Source organism: Protopterus annectens, chromosome 14.part0 (assembly GCF_019279795.1).
Source record: "Protopterus annectens isolate FY-2018-M chromosome 14.part0, PAN1.0, whole genome shotgun sequence".
Lineage (NCBI taxonomy): Eukaryota > Metazoa > Chordata > Ceratodontiformes > Protopteridae > Protopterus > Protopterus annectens.
In genome coordinates, this window is record NC_056748.1 from 1,036,828,397 (window position 1) to 1,036,847,277 (window position 18,881).

Below are 18,881 nucleotides of genomic sequence, written 5' to 3' on the forward strand. Positions count from 1 at the left end.
CTTTCATTTAGGATTCCCTTATCCCTTTCTCTTTGCCTATACTCTGATATCAGTCCTTGATAGGGAAGGCAATCTCTAGCATGCAGTCCAAATGTCTTCTTGGCCTCTTCCCATTCTATTACCTTTCCCTCTCTAATTATTTGTTCCCAAAAAATTGCAGCCCCCTCTTGCCTATTTTCTGTACCCCTAATTGCAGTCATTGCTATTGGCAAAATAATTTTCCATTCATGTGCTGGCTTAGTTCTTAGTATACTTTCTGCTGCTTTATGAATATTATATTCTGTATGATTGTTGTTATTCTCCTTAAAGATCTGCGTTCAAAATCCCAGTCTTTCCTTATTTCTAAAATTAACCCCCTGCTTCATCATCATCATCACTTTCCACTTAAGTTTTAATTGTATAGCTCTAAAATATCCCTTCAAATCAAGTAATCCTAAACCTCCTTGTCCTAAAGGATGGATCAACTTATCCTAATTGACTCTTGCTCTCTTCCCTTCCCAGATAAAGCCCTTTAACTCTTTATTAATTACTAGCCACAGCTTCTCCACTGGTTGAAAAAATATGCCTGACCTGTGTATAAAACTAAAGGGATTAAAAACATTTTTACTACTTGTATCTTGTTATCTATAGCCATAGACAAGAGCTTCTAGTTTTTCAGTTTTGGTATTATCTTTTGTTTAGTCTTTTTCAACATATCCTTAGCCACCATAACATAATCCTTTTAACCCATACTCCTGAATACTTAATGTTATCATGTCCCCAAAAATATGGATATTGCTGAACCAATTCATGTGTGGGTAAATAGTTCACAACTATAGCCTTTGCTTCATAATCATTAATAGTGTATCTCAAAAAAACCCAGAACTGTCTCAGAATGTTCCACAACAATGAGATGTCCTTTTCTGGTTCCACCAGGTAAAAAATAATATCATCTGCAAGTAAAGCCATCTTTTTTTGAATACCATACCAGTTATATCCTTGAATTTCTGAGTTCTTTTCTTTCTTTGCCAATAGTTCTAAATAGAAGCAAAAAAAAACAAAAAAAAACAAAAAAACAAGGGGAAACAGGACACCTCTGCCTTGTTCCTCTGTTTAGACACAACTTATCAGAGAAGAACACTCCCACTATAATTTGTGCCTATGATCCCTCATATAGCCTCCTAATTAGCCTTATTATTGTATCAGGAAATGCAAATGCTTCCACTGCCCTACTCATACAATCTCAGCGTACTCTTCGAATGCTTTCTCAGCATCAAGACCCACCAACAACAGCAGTCTTTTTTTATATTCTGCTTCCCTCTGGATCATCATTATTCTATTAATGTTGTCAAATGTTTGTCTGCCCTCCACAAAACCACATTGATCCATATCTACCAATTTTGGCCACACCATTGCCATTCTTTTTAGCCATTATAGACATAAACACTTTATAATCATGGTTTAAAATTTAAATGGATCTATAAGCAGCTGGATCTGATGGGTCGTTGCTATCTTTAGGTATTACAGCAACCACAGCTTTTTTTCCCCAGGATGCTGGTGCTTCCTCTCCTTTTCCTACTGTTAAAAACTTCCAGATCTTTATCACTTTGTTCCCTCCTAGCTTCCAACCTTCCACCGGAATACCATCTATTCCTGGAGACTTTCCTGCAGTTTGGTTATACATCACTACTTTTATTTCATCTCCTCCTATCTTAACTATTAATTGTTGAACCTTATCTACCTCTAACCTTACCATATTTAAGTGTTCCATAATTACTTCCATTTCTGCTGTAAATTTTCATTAAATTTCCAAAACATCTGTAATCCCTCTACAAGATCTCTGGTTATTTTTCTTCTTAAAGGCTTCCTAAATTTGGCAACAGCCCTTTCTACTTTTGGTTACCTAAGTCATTGTGCCAAAACTTTTTGTACTTTGGAGTTATCAGAATACAGCTGCTTAACAGCAATCTTTCTAAACCCATGCATATTATCTAGGAATGATCTTATTTTCTCTTTAGCACTCTACAATTGCACAGCTTCTTGTTCTGTGAAATTCCCTTTATTTTGTAATACTTTAACCTTTGTCAGCTCCTCTAAATAATTATTGTTACTTCTTAACCATATCTCTTTTTTTCTTTTATTTCTACCCTATTGTTAAATTCCACTTTCATTTTATTCCACTTACAAGCTATAACTTCTTGAGTACTGTCTATCTTCCCTAATAACTCCCAAATAATTTGCACCCATTCCTTAAATTGCTTTCTTTTTAACAGATAGGTGGGGAAGTGCCAGTGTCTCATTTTTACTTCATTACCCTGTATTTTTATCTTAGTAATTACTGGTAAGTTATCTGAAATTGTTATTGGACAGGTATCAAAGTTCTAAATTAATTGCACATTTGCCTGTTCAATATAATTTCTGTCTAGTCTAGCCCAGTTATTGTACCGTGGGTACTGATGTGTAATTTCTCTCTGACTTCCTACTTCTAAACTCACGTATCCCATACCAAATATTTTCATAAACTTCTTCAAAAATCTACTTTCTTTTGTTATATTTTCCTTTCTAGCCCTCCAAATGCACCCTCATTGTTGCAAATCAAATTTCAGTCCCCACCTATAAGTAATATTCCCTGCTAAAAGCTGATTATTTCTCCCAGTTTTTCTAAGCTCCATAATAGCAGCTTTAGGTAGAATATAAATACCTACCAGCATAATTCTCATCCATTGCCAGTAGCCCCTTACTACCACAAATCTGCCATTATTATCTTTTTCCCCTTCTATGACTATTATAGCTTCTCCAGCAATTAATATAAGTACTCCTCTTTTCCTTTGTCCCTGATATTCTACTGAATACCCATCCTGAAATCCTTTCTTTACCAAATGTACATGCTCAGTTCTTTCCAAATGTGTCTCCTGTAGCACTGCTATTTGCATGATGCATTTCTTAATATAATTAAGTATTGTTTCCTTTTTGTCTATACCTGTGAAACCACTCAAATTCCAAGATAATATGGAAAATGTTGCCAATATAAGTCATTATTTCCACCTACTATATATATATGACAGCTTTGTAAATGTCTATTTCCAGCATTTGTGATACATGTACTCACTAATGTTTGATATGTTAATCCTTTATAGGGTTTTTTCTTACCATCTTCATTGGCGCCTATATGTCACATTTTATAAGACTTTTTGTTTTGATGAAAACCCTCAACCAAAAAAAAAACACCCCAGAACACCTGTATAACCTGTTAACTTAATACAAATGCACAAAACTATGTACTTCTTCAAATGATGTTCAACTTTCCTAATAGGAACAATTGTCCAAAATAGACAGATCAAAACTCAGGCTGTAATTAACATAGAATTGAGGTTATTCATGCTAAGATGCATGCTATTGCCTGAGCTTCTACTTACACTAACAAGTGCCTGTCCTTTTTTAGTTATATTCCCCTCCCAGATGTGAAAAACAACTTGCATGCTTTCAAAAAATACATTAACTTTTAGCCTTGAGGAAACCAGTATTATGACTTTTTATTGCCCTATTATCAACTTGTCTCCATGGAAACATAAGAGAAAAAATGTAGTCTCAGCTGAAGACTTCTACAAACAAACTGAAACATTTATTGCTAAATGAAAAATTTTCATTATATTCATTGTTCTCTTGTTTACTTCTTTCCACTTAAAACTTGTTTTTACATTAAGCCAAGGGTCTCAATCCAGGCACTCACATATGCAAAACTAAGAGAAAACATATCAGCTAAACATATATTATGATCTGTTTACTTTTGCAACACAACCCTACCTCAACAACTCAGGACTACAGCCTATTAACTTACAACATTCTTTTGTCTAGCCTTTTTTTTTGCATTGTAGTATCTATATTTCTTAATACTAAAAAAGAAGAAAGAAAAAAAGAGGAAAAAAGGCATCTGATGACTTTAGTATCTTTATTACATACAAAAGCAACTATGAATGCTTTACTAGAAATCATGCAATTTATAATTGTGAAATGTTTCATAGAAATACTAAGAATAGAAATTGTTTTACTTACAGTTACCTTTTTCCATCATCTTCCCCTCCCCTCAGTGTCCTTCCAAACATCAGTGACATAAAGTGAGGCAAATGCATTTCAGTTTCCCACAAGTTTAACAAAGACAAAAAAGTCCACTCTTTCAACAATTTCTTATACAGCCATATTTCACAAATAAGACTGATGCTTTGCAGTCTCAGATTTATTCTCTAATTTCTATGTTGCTGTTCTTCTTCCTGATCATCTCCATCTCCCAACTCCAGATTCTGATTCAATTCCAAGATACCCCCAATTCATCTAGTCAACTTATGTGCTTTTCTCTGTCTCTCAAACATTTTCCTTCAGAACAGTGGAAAATGTTTCACTGGCAAAGTCTCTCAATGTGCTTTATTATCAGAAGTATGAGAAGCAAAGCCCCCTTCTGCTTGATGGCTCACTTTTTGTTGGACAGAATTTGTATTTCCTCCTTAGCCTGCTCTGCATAAAAGAATGACTTTGATCTTCCAGGGAAAAAAAATTCTGAAGACAGTTGGATACAGCAACTTGAATCACACCTGCCTCTTGACATCACTTGATTGCTGGAATAAATATGTTTCTCTTCTGCCTGGTGTACAGTGAATAATCATTTTCCACAAACACTCATCTGGCTCCAACTTTTAATACATTGCCTTTCTGTCACAGTTTTGTCATGATCAATTAATTCTGCTGGTAGGTTTACATGTTTACTTATGCAGGTCTTGGCTGCTTTCCCGTGGTCAGGTTTGGTGCATATACATGTAGTGTGCCCTTTAAATTAACAGTTCCTGCTGTGGAATACCAGTTCAAGTGCTTATTTGTGCCTTCATAAAATTAATACAGTCTGCTCCTTCTGGTTTCACCAATACAGCAGAAAATATCACATTTTCCCAAAGTGTTCTGTCATTTTTTGAAATGTCTCTTTTTGAACACTCTCATACTCAGCCAGCCTTTTCTCTATTTTGAATTCTGATTTTTACAGTTTTATCAGCTCATCTGAATATCTATTTAAAGCTTCTTCCATTTTTCCAGCCTTTTATTTGAGTTGATATACTCCTTCAGCGTTTCATTCATTTTAATCAGCTCTGAGCACATTTGACTTATTTTTTTCCTCTAGATTACTGGAAGCCATGTCTTGTGCCAAAGCTGGAGATTGAAGTGAGTTTTGCTGAACAGCTGCAGGATTGTTTCCAGTTCTTCACCTTTTTTACTTGATTTTCTTTCAGTCTCTTTTACTTTCTTCTTTGCCGGTAACTGGGCAGTGTGCTTACTAGCCAGTAACTGAATTTACTAAAAGTGACAGAGCTCCTGGCCCTTGTCTTTCAGTTTCTTTTTTCACACTGAGAGAGCTGAAGTTAAACTGGTAATCAGTGTGCAGCCATCTTGTAAATTCCTTTAGCAAATTAATCAGTGTGCAGCCGTCTTGTAAATTCCTTTACCAAATTATTCTTATCCTAATTTCCAGGTGACTTTAGATATAGATATAGTAAAGTAATACATTCTTTTCAGAATAAAAAAGCCCCTCACCCTGATGACCCCCCCCCCCCTTTGACTTCTGTAAGACGTATTCAGATATAAAAGCTTTATTTCTGTTAAAATGATTTAATCACTTTGTAACTTTTCTGGAAGAAGCCAACTTTTGCTTTTCTCTAGCAAAGCTAATTATGATTCGGAAAACTGACAACAATATGTAAAAATATTATATACAATTATTTTCTTATTATCCTAACTAAACTAATCCCACCAAACCAATAGCTGTTCAGATAATGAAGCCTTTTCTGGCATAGATGCCTATAAGGGCTTTAACAGTGTTAATAGGGATTATTTGTTCCATTTGCTGTTGCATATCACCATTCCTATATCCATAATAAATGCAATTAAAGTACTATTTAATCAAAGCATTACATTAATGTTATTGATTATGATTCTACCATACATATCCAAGAGTGAAGAGTATTATCAGAGCTGCCTCCTTCCTCTATATTATTGTTTATAAACTTGCAGCTAACCCCGTCTGCCATTTGGATGCCTGCAGAAATAAAGCATATTGCTATTAAAGACATTTGTATTAAATGTATAACATCTACAAATGACCTTAGGCTAACAACCATCTTCACTGACTATTATTTAGCAAAATGTTTTGATAGCTATAAAATGTCAAGACATTAAAGTTTGTGAATTAAATTCATCTAAATCCAACCTACTTATGTGAATGGTACTAAAACTTCTTAGAAGCTCCTGTAAACATTTTATAAGAACTAAAGATTTTAGGTAGCCATTATAAATGTCAGTTAGACCATAGAATTTCTGGTCAAATTACTGCAATACACAACAATGAAAATTATCATATTTAAACGTGTCCGTTGGAGGATGTATAAAGTTTTTGAAGATGAATGTTTTCCCATTGGGCATTTTTTCATGAAAAATACTTTAATTTCTCCTGCTTTTAGATGCAAAGATATTATTTGGAGAATATTGTGAACTTTTATATGGGGAGGTGGCTCACCAAGAATCCCCTAGTAAATGTTGACAACCTGCCCTGAGAAAGGTGGAAAGGTGAGTATAAACTTCCTGATTCAGAGATTTCAGTGATTGCTCATTGATAGATAAACCTTTATATCTGGAATTGGGAAGTTGATCAGCAATGGATTAGGGTGTTTAGTTATATCAGATTATCCATTTTACATGATATGCCAGACTGTTGCTAAAGCTGATCCTCTAAGAAATTATAATTTATTTTGTACAACCAAATACATTTATGCTTAATAAGCTATTGTGTTTTGGAAGCAATAGTTGACATGTCCCATATACAGCATAAAATTAAGAAATACGATTTCTTTAATATTTCTTTGATGTTTTTCTGCAGGTGAGGCACCTTTAGTTTTTTTTTTCTGGAAAGAAACTTTTACTTAGACCAATGAATTGCAAATGGTCCTCAGACTTTCTTCATCAACTACACTTACTTGCAGTAAATGGGATAAGACAAAGCCATACATACAGATGAGTAAAGGGGGCAGTTGTCTATGTAATTAATTAGTCATCTGGGGGGGCTTCAGCATTACAGATACATTTCTTCTTTTACAAACAGATTTACCCAAACATATTTCAAAGGGCAAATTGTATACCAGAACAAATGGAATGGATATTAAAAAATGGCAAAACGTTTTGGCACATATGTGAATTTTTCACCTACCACCTCATGCCATATGTTATGCAACTGTCTTAGAATTTTTCCTGTTGGATCAACATACATTGTATATGAAAATACGTAGAGTTACCTTTAACTTACAGCATGTGGGTCTTTTGTAAGGTGTCTGATGTACTTTTGGAGCTTAGACATGTATTTTGCATAAATGAACTTTTGTCTGTAGTAATCAATGAACTTTTGTCTGTAGTAATCAAAAAGAAAAATAAGAAGATCTTTCTTACATATTTGCTACACACTTTGGTCAACTTATATGGAGTATACAGTTTATCATTTAAATCATGCTAAGACGTTTTAAGCATATAGCTCCATTATGAATCTGGAATAATTGTTTTATAGAATACTTTTATGTAGATTTGCCAAATTAGATATATAATTCAATTATTTATTATCAAACTTAAATATTTCATTCATTTTAGGAAGCTAGTCTTCTCTAACTTGAGAAGACCTTGCAATTGTTGGCATATGAAATTTCTAATATATTCCATCTCCAACAATTCTCTTTACTTAAATTAAATGTTTACTGTAGCTCTTCTAATGATAAGATATTTGTATTAACCATAGAATTACACCAAAGTAAAAACAACCATTATCAGACCATTTCTCAGTTTTTATTAGTGTTAACTTTGCTCACAAATCCTGATATATTATAGCTAGAAAGCTGAGTAAATATTCAATACTTCAATTGAGAGTGTTCATACTTAATAATTATTCAATGCTTTTGATGTATTACATAAGTATCTTGAGCACATTAGAGGATACATAAAACATAAGTAATAATTAGCATGCATTATGGTGATTTTATCTATTAAATATGGTTATAACATTAAAACTTTATATTTATTGCTTGACATGTACATGTATACCTTTCCAAACTACATTATATGAATCAACTCTCCAATAATCAACAACTTTAAATACTGAAGCTAATATATGCATTGCAATATTCAGGAAACCAATATCTCCACTATCCTAATGTCTAATATAATTTACAAAACATACTAGGACCATAAACATTATTATAAAATGTTATTAATTTGAAGATGTTGGGTCTTAAAGACAGGAGTACCTTGTGTGATGCATTAAAGCTCTGGTAATAAAATCTTCTTTATAAGATATAATTTGTTGTTTAAAATTAATTTTGACCATCCTAAAATAATAGCTATACAATTATTGACAATGTCATCATAATTGTATTTGCAAATGAAATCCATTTTACTTGAAATAACTATACCTTAGCTGTATACACAAGTAATTGAATCTAAATGTATTTTCAAGATCTAGGTCAACTGCACAGTTAAGTAATAATGGCATAGTTTAAATATCATTAAAACTCAGATATGATATCTTACCAAAAGTATAATATGTTATCTAACTGCACACTGTCTGTTTGATATTTGTTAAGGTTACCATTTGCAAATAAAGGTATTTTAAATTCTCCCCTATTATCACTTTCATAACCTCTTCTATGAGTAGGCTGTATATAGAATTAACCAAAGGTTCCACAGTGAATACAAATACTAAAGATGCTACCCCTACTTAGTACCTTTATAAACTTCAATGCCCTGAAAAAAGTAAGACCCTACTTTAAAAGACTTGTGGAATTAATAATGCAAACTCTTACATGTATCTGAAAAAAATATCGGAAAAACACAGTGTTGCTCTAATGTTGAAAAACAGCTAATTGTAATTCCTTATTTTCAAAATTTGCATATTCCAGTAAGGTAACACTTTTCTTTACATTATATTGCGTCTATCTATTCAAAATAAACACAGTTTAGTCTTCATGCATCAATATCAGAAAAAAAGATTTAATATTATCGGTTAAACCTGACATAAAAATGTTAAGATTTAATAAAGAAACTGGTCTGTCTGAACTACAATTTACTGGTTTCTTATCTTGTTTTTAATATTGAAACAGTTGTGAATCATTTCCAAAAAGGTGAGATTAATCAAAGTCAGGACATTTATATTTATAATTATTACCATGTAATATTTAAAGCTATGCAATATATCTGCAAGTTTAGCTTCAGTTTTACCAATACTGTTCTGAGAATTCCATGCAGACGACCAAATCTAGATCTCCAGGCAAAACTGTGATAAACTTGTACAGATCAAATAATAACTATGTTCCCTAATGTTATAGCTGTTTTATGGTTTAATTCTTATTCAGTGGATCTATCATATCTACATACACACACACACAAACACACACACACACACAAACACACACACACACACACACACACACACACACACACACACACACACACACACACACACACACACACACACACACACACACACATATATATATATATATATATATATATATATATATATATAGAGAGAGAGAGATTCAAGAATGAGTCCCTAGCTCGGATTCTATGTCAATAATCCTCCATATGGCTACAATTAGATAATGTGTATTTACTATTATGCAGTTTAGAAGATAGGAAAAGTACAAGTACATGTAAATATCAATAAATTTAATCAGTAGGGCATCTATTCCAAAACAAGTCTGCTACTAATTATCAGAAATCATTTACACTGAATAGTTAATACACAACTAGTAATTAACTTATCAGCAATATTTGTATATTAAAGCTCTCACTCAAAAAAACAAATCTGTCTTATTTCATTCTTTTTATAATTTACCTTGCATATTAATTGACTCATTTAAGGCTTATAGGTTCTTTATAGACCTTTATTGGTTCATTGGTAAGCACTAGGCTAGTTGCCTTGTGGGACATTTTAAGTCTAGCCAGTTTTCCTTTTTCTGCTCCAATTAACCTATTCCATTTGGTTAAAGGTTGGCCTTACCCATCTCATGGTTGATAATTATGTATTACCCCTAATGAAAATAACAGGGATCATACCATAGATAATTTGAGATGACCTATGTATGGGATAATGCATTTAGGAACTGCCTCTGTCCATTAGTAGTACAGGGGGCAGTCCTGGGGTATATTTTCTGTTTCCCATCCATAGTCCAAGTTGTGCTTGAATGTGGACAGGAATGAACTTTGTTTTATTGGATGGCAGTGGTATCATCTGCAAGATATACCTCTCCCTCCAAACCATTCTGCTGGTGTTCCAGAAGAGGTTTTGATCCCTAGACTATTATTTCTGATGCCATCTGACTTGCTGATGCACAGTAACTCCATCAGTATTGGGTCACAGGGGACCTTGTATTTCAGATAAAGATCACAACTTAGCAGTCTGTAGGATGAATATAGTGACTGGGCTTTGAAATGGCTCATGTAGGACATGTTATTTAGGCCTTGTATCCTTTTACTAGGGTATCTCTGTTGGACATTCCAGTTGTTGCATGTGTCTGGACAGATACATGCCAAACGGAGCATTACATTCAATGACTGGCCTAATGAGTATAGAGTACAGGGGGACAATGACATCCCTAGATATAAACTCAATCCCTTTGTTTGTAAGCTGTGCAGTATAGAAGGACTTTCTTACAATGGGCACATGTTGGTTAAACATTAGTTCACTGTCCACATAAGTTCCAAAATCCCTAACAACTCTAAGAGGTGTATTATGCACATAGTAGTTCCCTGGGTTTGCTGCCTTCTCAAAGGATACAATAATGCATTTTATGGCATTTAGTTTCACTCCATGATTTTGGCACCAGTTATTTATTTGGGACAAACCTTCCCAAATTATTATATTTATTATTATATATTATTATTTAAACATTATTATATGCCGCAGTGGTACGGTGGTAGCGTTGTTACCTCACAGCAAGAGGTTCTCCCGTTCGATTCTTGGCTGGGCTTGCGAGTGCCTTCTGTGTGGAGTCTGCATGTCCTTCCCCATGGTTGGGTAGCGTTCGAAAGACATGCGTGTGTAAATGGGCGTGCCTTCATTGAAGGTTGAGCGTCGAGCTGGCACCTTGGCGTTTATGTAAAAAATCTACTGCCAATCATTAGCGGACCGGAATTCCGCTGTGGCGACCCCCTACCAGGAAAAGCCGAAAGACAAACAACAACAACAATTATTTAAACATTATTATAATTATTTAATTATTGAAAACATATGTATACAAATACCTCATAGTTTGTTTTAAATGACAGTTTTTCATTAAATGTTTTTTAAAACATATAACAGCCCTTTTAGTATGTATGTATGTCTTTGTATAATTTTTCTAGCAACAATACTTGTCTATGGCAACAACGTTACATGCATTACATACATACAAACATACATACATACATACAAACGTTTCAAGCATGGGCATTAATGCCCTTCTAGCTTGCCAATATACCAAAACATTTGTTCCCGTAATAAATGTCCAGGTTGTTCTTAAAAATATCTAAACTAGTACTTGCTTTAATGTAATTTGGTAGTCTGTTCCAAGCATCAGCTACTCTGTCAGATAACCATTTAGTACACTTCTCATTCTTATAGAATCTTCTACATAGGTTATCTGATGATTCTCTAGTACTTTTTGATAACCCCAAACATTCCCAGAGGTAGTTGTCCCTAAATGCCCTATATACCTGAATAAGATCTCTTCTTAAATATCTGTAAGAGACACTGTACAAGTTCAGAGATTTTAGTCTTTCATAATAACTTAGATTTATTTTCACATCCATGGATGCCCTTAGTATATTTCCACTGTACTCTTTCCAGTTTATTCATGCTTTTTTTCCTAAAGGGTTTCCATATTGTTATTCCATACTCAAGTTTGGGTCTAATGTAACTAACAAACAATGACTTCATTATGTTTGATTTCCTAGACTTTATAAATCTTTTTATACAACCTATAGTTCTATAACTATCATTAGCCAATTGGTTGATATGATTAGAAAAACTCACAGCTGAATATACCTATAAATAAGTCTACAGTTTCAATCACTGTGTGCTGTATTAAATATTCATCTTTCAGTTTATGTCTCCCAAATCTCATATGCTTAGTTTTTGATGTATTTATCAACATATTATTCTCCTGTGCCCAAATGTTCAATTTAGTCAAATTATTTTGCAGACATGCCTTATCTGTAACACTTGTAATCAGTTTAGCCAATTTCAGGTCATCAGCATATAGACAGTAGAATACCTCAGATGAAAAAGTAAGGTCTGAAAGATACAATATAAACAAGTAAGGGCCTAGGACAGAGCCCTGTGGGACACCTTTACTGTAACAAAGGATTTCACCTGTGCAGTTGGTGTGTGATACTTGCCATGTTCTATTTATAAGCCATGCAGCTATCCATCTTATTAACAGTACATCAATACCTAGTTGTACTAATTTATTGATCAGTGTTTTGTGTATGACCCTGTCAAATGCTGAAGTTAAATCTAAATAAATCACATCACAGCACAATGTTTCATTCATAGCTGTTATTATATTGTCATAGAACATCATGTTACAGGTGGTAATAGATCTATTTTCAACATATGCATGCTGATATATGGTTTCAAGTCCCAACCTGTCCAGTTCTGACAAAAACTTATCTAGTATTACCTTCTCCATTACTTTTCTACAACATGAAAGTAGACTTAAGGGTTTATATGATTCTGGGTTTGTCCTACTCCTCTTTCCCTTAAAGACAGGTTTAATAAGTGCATGTCCCCAATCTTAAGGAATCCCTCCATATTTATATGACCTAGTGAATAATAGATATAATGGTAGTGTAAGTTCTTGCTGAAGTGTTCTCAGGTCATTGTTACTTATTCCGTCTCCTCCCTGCGCTTTGTTTGGATCCAGTTTGCACAGTTCTTTTTCAATATAATCTAAATTGATTCCAGTACCTGGGGTTACCTGGATGTCACTAGGACAACTTACCACCCCTTTTGTGGAGCCAAACTGTTTTACATAAGATTTTGTAAATATATCTATAATCTGTTGTGTCTGAGAATAAATTTTAGAATCTGCACACAGTTTATCAATTTGTGTATCTTTACTCCTCCACATTTTATGTATCTATAAAAAGGTTTCCTATTATGCTCAATATCTTTATATAAATTTTCTTCAATTTTTTCTTGATCTTGTCTAACACTATGCTTAATCTGTTTGTCCAGCTTGTTTATTTCAGTTTTCAAAGTTGTAGTATGACCTCTCTTCCATTTCTTATATTTTTTTTGTCTCTCACCTTAATCAGGTATCTTGTTCTTATGGAGATATACCCCTTGATGATGTATGCATTAACATACCTCTCATACCAAATAAGACATAAAGATATCTCTATAAAATTTATTTCTAAATTATCCTCAGTATCAGGTAATGCAATCAAAACATAGCACAGTTATTAATGAAAAATAAGATTGTTTCAGAGTGAAAGGAAAATGAGAAGTACTGTATATAAATTCATATAAAGATTAACGCAGTAACATAGCTTACTATTCTTCATTAATGCATAAATGGACACCCCACTAATACTGTACAGTATAATTTAATGGGTTCAGCTGTAATATGAAATTGTAAATGAGCTGATAAGTTTTCCTTTTAATAAATAAACTGTACTTCTAAAAGTCAAAACTACGAATTAAATCCTTAACCCATCCATCCCATCCACAACCCCTTTTCCCATGCCCATGGAATTGGGGTGTCACTTCAACAATGACAATCATCTACAGCCAAGGTTCACACCACCACATGTCTAAACCTGCCGTGGCTGTTCTTCCATGCCACATACTCGCACCTACACTCAGACCTATGGCCAATTTATAGTGTCCAATCCACCTACGGATGTCTTTAGAATGTGGGGGGAAACTGAAACACCGAGAGGAAACCCATGCAAACACAGGAAGGGCATCCAGTCTCCACTCAGATGGCACCCTAGCCAAAAAACAAACTGGAGAACCTCTTGCTGTGAGGCAACAACACTATCCACTATGCCATTGTGCTGCCCCTTAAGACAGTCTATGACAAGAAAAACAACTGGAGATCCTACACAGGTTGTTGTTGTGTCTTTCGGCTTTTCCCGGTTAGGGGTCGCCACAGCAGAACTCCGGTCTGCTAATGATTGGCAGTTGATTTTTACATGCCCAGTTGCCAGCCCTGACGCACAACCTTCAATGAAGGTACGCCCATTCACGCATGTCTCCACGCAGAAGACGCTCTAGCTGAGAGTCGAACCGATCAGCGTCTTACTGTGAGGCGACAACGCTACCGCAGCACCACCACCGTGGATAGATCCTACACAAGTATTAAAAGATATTTTAGTAAATTTTATGAAAATGTGTACAAAGCAGAGAAATGTGGAATCCAAGAAAAGGCACAGATGGAAATAATTATGCCAAGGTTAAGGAAAATGAGACTTGACAATAATAGCTAAGATAGGAACAAATTAGATTAAATTGCTGATATATATATATATATATATATATATATATATATATATATAAAACCAATTAACAGGGATGTCTCCAGGAATAAACAGTGTTCCTGTGGAAGTTTGGAAGTTAAGAGGGAAAAATTATAAAGATCTGGAAGGTTTTGTTTTACGGAATTTTAAAACGGGGGAGCATCAGCATCTTGGAAAAAGCTGTGGTGGCTATTATTACCCAAAAAGAGTGAAGAGCCTTCAGACCCAGTTTTATAGAGACCCATCTCAATTTTAAACCATGACTATAAAGTATTTATGGTTATGCTAGCTATGAGAATGGCAAAGGTATTGCCAACAGTAATAGACATAAATCAATGTGCTTTTGTGGAAGGAAGGCAAACATTTGACAACATTACTAAAACACTGATGATCCAGAGGAAATCAAATGGAAGAAAATATCACTGTTGTTGGTGGATCTTGATGCAAAGAAAACATTCAACAGAGTAATATGAATTGACTGTTCACATAATTTATGCATAAAACTTGTTTTCACAAATCTAACAACATATTCTAAAATACCAGTATCTGGTATAGTACTTGCCTAGAAAGCAATATAAAAGTTTCTCTTCCACAGTAGAAAATGTTAAATTGCAATAAAGACAGTAATTATTTCTATTCTACAATTAATCAGCTTCTAATTACTGTATTACCTACCTGGGTGTCAGCAAAGATAAAAGTCAATAAATCTACAAGAGATCCAGATCAGGAAAAGTAAAAGAACTCCATGGATGCTGGAAAATGTGTGGCTGTTCTTAAAAAATCTCATATGAAAATTCTAAAAGAGTGTCACTGATTTTGCTGGAGAAAACACAGATAAAACCTGCCCAGAAATATTTACAATAAGTGTACCCCTAGTGGATATATAATCTAGCTAAAATGAATACAGGAGATTAAAGACATCTTAAGCAAGCAGTCAGGCTAAAGCCTGGAAATACAGACAATGGAGCTGGAAATGTAAATAAAAATGAGTGGATATGAAGTGGAGCAGAAGGACATTAAACAAAAGCTAGTGGAAGTGGATGATAGGTCAAGACATGACAATCTGTGCTTCAGAGCTATACCAGAGAAATTGGAGGGAACAAACTGTACTGTATTCATGAAGGACCAGTTATTTTTATAGACTAGCATACTACAGCAAGAACACACACACACACAAATCACAGATATATACATAGGTTCATAGGTGTGTACTAGGATTACCCTGGCATTGTGCCACCCGACATTAGTTCCCAGTACCTCTGTCGAGTAGAGCCACTGGAGTGATGCCCGGGGTGAATTTTCTATTTCCCATCCACTCATCAAGATTTCTCTTGAAGAGGGCCAGTGAGGTACTCTGTTTGACATGTATGGGAAGTCTGTTCCATAGCATGGACAGTCTCTGGGTTATGCACCTGTCCCTCCAGCATGTTCTGTTGACTGTGGTAATGAGGTTGAGGTCTCTGGAGCACATGGTGCGGAGGGATTGGGATTTTTTTAGATGTAGCATTTCTAATACAGCTGGGTCAGACATGGCTTTGTAAGTCAAGCAGAGATCGCCTCTAAGTAAGCGTATGAGACAAAGAATAGCTGGAGTTTTTTTGAGTCTGTCCATATAGGAGAAGTGTTTAAGGCTTGGGATCCTCTTTGTAAGATACTTTTGTGGCCTCTCCAATTGTTGCAGGTGTCTAGTGAAGTACATGCCAAATGGGGGATTGTACTCGATGATTGGACTAATGAGGGAAGAGTAGAGACAGACAATGACCTCTTTCTTCCTGGATGCAAAACCCTTAGTAATGAGATGTGCCACATAGAAGGACTTTCTGACCACAGTGGCAATGCGGTAGTCAAAAGAGAGGTTGCTGTCAACCTATGTTCCCAGATCTCTTATAAAGCCTTCTGTGTTCAGTGGACTACCATCAATGTGGTAATTCATGGGAACCGAGTTTTTCCCAAAGGGGATGATGATGCATTTTTTGGCACTGAGCTTAAGGCCATGGTTCTGACACCAGTCATTGGTCTCAGTGAGATCTTTCTGCAGGATGTCAACATCACTTGGGGAGTTAATAATAGCTCCCAACTTGCAATCGTCTGCAAACCTTGTCAGCCAGAGTCCCTTCGTGTTGGCCTGGACTTCAGAGAAGTAGATAAACAGGAGAGGACCTAGGACTGAACCCTGTGGGATTCCACTTGTGACTGGCCAGCAGTCTGACTTGGAGTCAGCTACTTTCACACTGTGGGTTCTACCTGTGATCCAGTTTGCAACCCAACTAGTGATATAGGGTTAATGCCTAGCTTAGTGAGTTTTTCTATGATTCCTGAGTGGGGAATGGTATCAAAGTCCTTGGCCAGATCAAGGTAGGCTGTATGAACCATCTTGCCTTCATCCACAGCTCTGGTGACTGACTCAAAGAAGTCAACCAGGTTGACCAGGCATGATCTACCCTTCACAAAACCAAACTTTGTGGGATCCAGAGTTTGGAGATTCCCTATAGCCTTGTTTATTAGGTCCATGATGATGCATTCCATAGCTTTGCATATCAGACTCATCAGACTAATGGGCCGATAGTTCCCAGGGTCTGTAGTTGCTCCTCCTTTGTGGAGAGGGATGACTGTAGCAGTGCACCATTTGGTAGGGACAAAGCCTGAGGTGAGGCTGTGATTGAACAGGGCACACAGGTGTGGTGCCATTTCATGCTGTAGTTCATGTAGAACGCAGTCAGGGATATTGCCAGGTCCCATAGAAGCTATATTCTTGCCCTTGGACAGTGCTGTTTTAACCTGTGCAGCAGTAATACTGGGTGCCTGGCAATCTACTGGTATTGTGATTGGTTCTTTGGGGGGGGGGGGGTAAAGTTAGCACTGAATCTGTCAGCCAGTATACTGGCAATATCTGTTGGCTCGGTATAGGAGGTACCATTGTGCAGTAGCTAAGAGCAAATCTGGGTATTGCCGTGGAGATTCCTTACATAACTATAGAAGGCCTTGTGGTTGTCTTTACTATCTGCTGCAATTCTGTTTTCCTAGCTAGCTTTAGAGGATTTGATGAGGAATCTCAACTTTTTATATATATATATATATATATATATATATATATATATATATATATATATATGTACACACACACACACACATACACACACACACACACATTTTTTTAATATGATTTTCATGCATAAGCATGACATTAAGCATTGAAGATAACCAGAGTAGCTATCAGCCAAAGCTGAAAAGAAAACAAGTAGGATTCACTTCATACATTCTTAGGTTTATAAGTTAATACTAGGCTATTGATCTGAAGGAACATTTGCAACAAAGCCACATTACCCCAAATTGTGAATACCTACGCACGGGTCTATATTATATCCTCAAACGCTTAAAAAAGCGAACGCTGGTTGATCGAACTTATTTTCGTGAAACTGCAAAATATCGAAGCAGCAAAAACTCGATTTTTTTCCTAGGGAAAGAATTCAGTTGTCCGTTTCTGTTGCTTCGGTATTTTCAGTGTTATGGTGGAAAGTTACCAGTCAGATTCAGGTAAGTGTGCGATTGTGTGGATGTGGGTGTTAGGGTGATTTAGGTGAGTTAGGGTTAGGGCCCGGGTTAGGTGTGTGTGCAATTGAGTGGACACGATGGTTAGGGCGGATTTAAGTGAGTTAGGGTTAGGGAGCAGGTGAAGTGAGTGTGCGATAGTGACGGACCTTAGGGTTAGGGTTTGGGTTAAGGTAAGTGGGTAGTTAGTGGTGTGTGCATAGTTTAGTGTAGGGTTAGGTATCAGATTTTAGGTGTAAGTGTGTGGATTTCTGTTTGTTTGGTGTGCTTGTGTTGTGTCTATGTGTTTTGGATCAGCAATTTTTTCCCTGGGAAAAAAAATTGCTGATCTCACACTTCGAGATTGTAAGCTTTCGCTTAAATTAGGTCGATCAATCAGGGTTCGCTTTTTAAGCGTTCGATGATATAATATAGACCCCCTACACAGATGGGTAATTAATACCCAGAGCCAATCCACTTCAATGAGAGAATGAGAAGCAGACCTAAGGTGTATTTAACACCTAATTGTAACCCTTTCAGTGGGGGCATACAGGATTCTATCCTTTAAGGCTCTTTAGGCCAGACAGAGGTCCCCTCACAAGAGTCTGTAAAAAACAGAAAAAAGAGACAGACAGCATTTAAGGAAATCAGAGAAGCTCAAGGAAGATAGGCTCTTGGTTATCATGGTGAGGAAACATTGCAGTCTCTCAAGCTTGGTCATATGCTTAGAAAAGTACATACCAAAGGAAGCATTATACACTATTACGGACCTGATGATGGAGAAGTAGAAACTT